The sequence below is a fragment of the Mus pahari genome, chromosome 15, assembly GCF_900095145.1.
Source record: "Mus pahari chromosome 15, PAHARI_EIJ_v1.1, whole genome shotgun sequence".
NCBI lineage: Eukaryota > Metazoa > Chordata > Mammalia > Rodentia > Muridae > Mus > Mus pahari.
The window spans coordinates 57,302,582-57,307,610 of NC_034604.1; the positions used below are offsets into that span (position 1 = coordinate 57,302,582).

The 5,029-nt window shown below is 45.8% G+C and overlaps 1 non-coding gene across 1 annotated transcript; it reads left to right on the plus strand.

The window, feature by feature from the left end:
* The first annotated feature begins 3,832 nt into the window (after positions 1 to 3,832).
* Positions 3,833 to 3,976, plus strand: LOC115065598. The gene has a single exon (XR_003845361.1). It is a non-coding gene; the product is annotated as a small nucleolar RNA SNORA48 (small nucleolar RNA).
* The last annotated feature ends 1,053 nt before the right edge of the window (positions 3,977 to 5,029 follow it).

A 5,029-nucleotide genomic window follows, 5' to 3' on the forward strand; every position in this document is an offset into this window, starting at 1 on the left:
CCCCTAGAATTGTCTATCATTTTACCTCTAACTGGGATTATTTCTGCATGCTTTAGTATACTCGTTAGTGGCTCAGCCTAAGTCCTATAATGACCAAGAGGAACACTTTCTTCATTCATCCCTCACTGCCTCTATTAGCCACTTTTCTGTTACTATAACCAAATGCCATGACCAAAAGCAACAAGAAGGAAAGGAGTTTGATTTAGAGTTCTGCCATCCTCACGGCAGGGAAGGCATGACAACAGGTGGCAGAAGTACCAAGCTGGCTAACCACATTTTTATCCAGACACAAGAAGCAAAGAGAGCAAGCAGGTAGCGGGACAAAGCTATAAACTCTTAACTCTGCCCCTTCCAGGGACACATCCTCCAGCAAGGTTCCACATTCTGTAGGTTCCCTAGCCTCCCCAAACTGCACCACCAACTACTGGCCAGATGTTCAAGAGCACGACCCTACAGAGGGCATTTCTCACTCGAGCCCCCACACCACCAGCTGCCCAGCACAAATAGCAATAATTTTGCAGCAGCGTACATAGTGCTGTCTAGGTACTTCCATATTTACTAAGTGCAGAAGTGAAGCAAAGAACAACATAGAAGATTTGTCACTTGGATAAACCAACAAGCCAATACGGCCATCATAATATTTTCACTGTGGCAAGTCGCTTTTGGCTAAGCCTGAGTTGAAGGACCATTCAGGAATGCTACTCACTGGCTTTCTATTGTCGCTGCTTCCTTCTGTACAAATTGTTACTTTCATTCATTGTTGTCATTTCCAGGGCTGGAAGCTCTGTTTTAAGTTCGTGAGAATTATATTGTCTAAGCAATGGGGTGTGTGTGTGTGTGTGTGTGTGTGTGTGTGTGTGTGTGTGTGAGAGAGAGAGAGAGAGAGAGAGAGAGAGAGAGAGAGAGAGAGAGAGAACAAAATAAACTTCCTCTTTGTATGCCCTAAGAAGTCTGAGGAGTGTTTTTGAAAGCCATTAGAATGTTCTTGGCTTTTGAATAGTTGATCCTGTCTCCACCCAGATAGTCCTGATTTCCCCCTTTCAAGCACCCATTGGTTGCCAACTGGCTCATGTTTTCATTTAGTGAGGTGCAGAGCGAAGCAAGTATTTAACATGAAACACAATGACACCCAGACACCCAGAAACCATGAAGGCAACAGGAAAACCAGAATGCGCACTACTCCTAATACTTTCGGGTTGAGTGCTTGAATTGGGACATTTTCCAGAAAGCAATCCCATAAGGGGTTCGTTAAAGAAACAGATTGGTGAAGAAAAATGATCAAAAGCACATACCATTTCCAATGCTCAAAAACCACCACTACTAACTAGTTTTAGAATAGAAGGAGTCTGCCTGGGCACTCCTTCTCAAATTCCACCACAGGCTGTTCCTGACTCAAGAGAACTTTAAGCCATGAATGGCTTCTTGGCACAACTGAACTTTGTGCCTTAACATCTGACTTATTCTGCCCAAAGAGAATGTGGGAGAAACATGATTTTTGTCAGCCAGCTCTTGTTTCAAATCTTGACTTCTGCAAACCTGGTGTTTATTTACAAGAGTTTTAGGGTAATTAAGTCAAACAGGAATATCAAGAATATTTATACATAGAATGTGCCAGCTGTATTGCCTAGAACTGTCTATTGAATTTCTGACCAGTGGCTGGGCTGTCACATGACCCACCCAATTTCCTAACTCAGACTAGCTGATGTCTTTTCTTTTGTGGTCGCACGACACAGAAGCCAGTTTGTTTGTGGCTTTCGTTGTTCCCACCCAATCAAGTTAACTCTCTGGCACCCAGTTGTAACTGTTCCCTCACCCTGGCAGTGTCCATGTATAGTGTTGTGGGAAGGGGAGAATGGGTGGAAGCGACCCTGGCTAAAATATCCACTGCTCTTCCCAAAGGTTACATGACAGTGTATTCAGGACAGCATTTCCATTTGTTTCTTCTTTTCCAGATTCCTGCAATAAGTGGTGGTGGCTTTTGTTTTTGCTCTTGTCTTCTCTCCCAAAATGGCTATGTTCCCCTTGGTATGTTATGGCCCAAGGTAAGGGATAGAACCCACAATCCTTTAAAAGGCACTCAAGTCTTCACGGCAGTCTTTGTTACTTGCCCACACAACACAGTCTCTCCACCACCATCTTGACTGAGTAAGAACAAAACTATACAGTACTCTAGAGATCCTTGGAGCTCTCAGACAAAAGATGAACCTACGTCAAAGCAGATTTTCCCCCCTGAGCTCTTGGGAAGATACATGTGTTCATAGACAGAAGGTGGCTCCAGGGTCAGTCAGTCACATGTCACACATGAAAGACTTGACCGGCTAGAGAGATGGCTTAGCAGTTAAGAACACTGACTACTCTTCCAAAGGTTCTGAGTTCAATTCCCAGCAAACACAGGGTGGCTCACAATCATCTTTAATGGGATCTGATGCCCTCTTCTGGTGTGTCTGAAGAGAGCAATGGTGTACTAATATACATTAAAAATTCAAATAAAACTTTAAAAAGAACTAATACTAAAATAGTGCCAGGTAGTGATGGCGCATGCCTTTAATCCCAGCACTTGGAAGGCAGAGGCAGGCGGATTTCTGAGTTCGAGGCCAGCCTGGTCTACAAAGTGAGTTCCAGATCAGCCAGGGCTACACAGAGAAACCCTGTCTTGAAAAACAAAACAAAACAAAACAAAAAGCAAGAAAAACTTGAACTTTGTCCTCTTCAAATAGTATGTTTTAGGAAATAAAACAAAAACCTCATAGTTTTTAAAACTGGTTCTGGGACCAAGATTATGTTCATTTGGAGTATTTCCTTTTTGATGTGAAACTTAGCATTTAGTTAAGAAGCAATCATTTTCCAGTAAGTCAGTATTGGGAGATTTGGTTTTTTAGTAGACTGCACACAGACCTGACTCTTCTGAGCCTTCTTAAATGAATCTAAGAAATGTGTTCCAAAATCCACAACTCTGATGCTAACTTCACTTCTGGTGTAACGTGAGAGTCAGCCTTGAACATTCTGGGAGAGGTTTTAATGGAAAGAGGAGTGGAAGGTCAGAAGCAATCAAGCATTTACAATGCTATACTCCTTACATGTCTCTCACTAGTCTCTCTGTGTCTCTCTATGTCTCCTATACACATACACACACACACACACACACACACACACACACACANAGAGAGAGAGAGAGAGAGAGAGAGAGAGAGAGAGAGAGAGAGAGGGTCTTGAATTGAAAAGTATTTGATTCATGATCCAACTTTGACTTAAACCTCTAATCCCAGTGTGATGTGGGAAAACACCAGGCTGTGTTGTTTCAGTTGATGTTCATTATCTTCATCAGTGCACAGGGTCACAGCCTTGCCAAGGCCCCAGATGCTGGGCCTGAAACTCTAAAGATGGGAGCTAATCTTTCTCACCACATATACCATTATCATCCTTCCTGCTCACAGCATCCCACTGATCATGATACAGCCAAGAGGCTGGCACCTCTCTGAGAGGTCTCTCTCATCTTCAAAGAAGGAGAAGTCGGTTGTACAAATCAGGAAATGTCTCCAGGTGAGGAGATAAGGCACTGTCTTGTGCCCTATGGCCAGCCTAAAGCACCCTGGGTTTGCAGGGTTCTGTTTCAGGGGCAGGGATGTGTGGGAGGGAGTCCTTGTTTGGTTTTCTGTTTTTGTTGTTACCAAAACCCCATGCAGTACATGCATTTTGTCTGCGAGTCATGGGAAGTGAAAACTCACCCCTTGAGATCATACCGCAGGATATGATCATTTGGTAGCTTGGTAGGTACTTTGAAAAAGAAAAGATATTGATTATGTGAAACTTGAAAGTTTAAAAAATATATATATCTCCCTGGCAATGGACAAAGAGACACCCTGCTGGTGATGTTGTTCTTCTATCAGTCAGGGGCAGAGCAGAGGGCGGTCCTTTGTTCACTCTAGCTTGATGCCTGGCTTGGTGGCCAAAGCTGGTTTATCCCTAGGGTTCACAAAAATCAAATCAAATCCAGGAAGCACAGAAGGAGGAAGACAGAGACCTGCATTCCACCATGCCACGTGGTGCTGGCAGGGAAAGACACACAGATGTGCCCTCTAACTCATGCTATGGATGGACACAGACACATGGAGCCCACCTACCACCAGGCAACACAATGAGGGAAGATGAAGACTAAGACCTGTGGACCACAGACTTTCCCACTAGTGCCCAGCACAGGTAGGCCATAGACACCTGCTCAGCACCATGTCCCCCAGCACAGACAGAGAATGTCACCCAGGACCCACCAGCCATGTGGACAGCCTACAGTGGGAGCCACCGCAATGTGCCAGTATGAAGTGGTCGAAAGGGAGAGAAAGAGAAATGGAGCAGCTTGGGAATTATGAGGAGAGACTTGAGGCCAGAGAAGAGTAGCCTGGTGTGACAGGCTAGCCCCATCACCTGGAATGTAGTGAGGTCCTAGCTCAAGCTGCCATGCCTGGATCCATAGCTACTCAGTGGCAGGGGTTTGTGTTATGTTCATGGTTCATATTACCACTAGAGAACATGAGGGCAACCCCCAGGGACCAAATGGATGTCCAGGGGCTATACAGAATTGGCTCCACCCCTTACTGGCTATGATGCTCTGGAGAGCTGTCCTCACCTCACACCTGTGACAACACTTGGCAGAGCTGACCCTGAGCCTTGTCTAGATAGCAGTGAGCTGACCCCAAGGACGAAAGTGTCTGAGGGCTGACTCTACCATCCCTCTGCCTTGTGGTGGCACAAGAGCAGAGGGGCTGCTCCCCTTCCTCATTCCAGCAGCCAGAAAAAGCTGCCCACAGGATCATAAGCATGGGAGAACCAGCCCTGTCCCTCACCAGCTATAACACTCTCAGGAGAGGGAGACCTGAACCTTTCCTGGACAGCACAACACAGCTGACCCTGGTAGTGGGGGCACAGGTGAGCCAGCCCCGAGGGTGTGAGCTGAGGAGAGATGACCCACCACTCATCTGCTATGTGGTAGCCAGAGGAGGGTTGGAGGTGGGGTTGCCCTCTGCACCCTCATCCC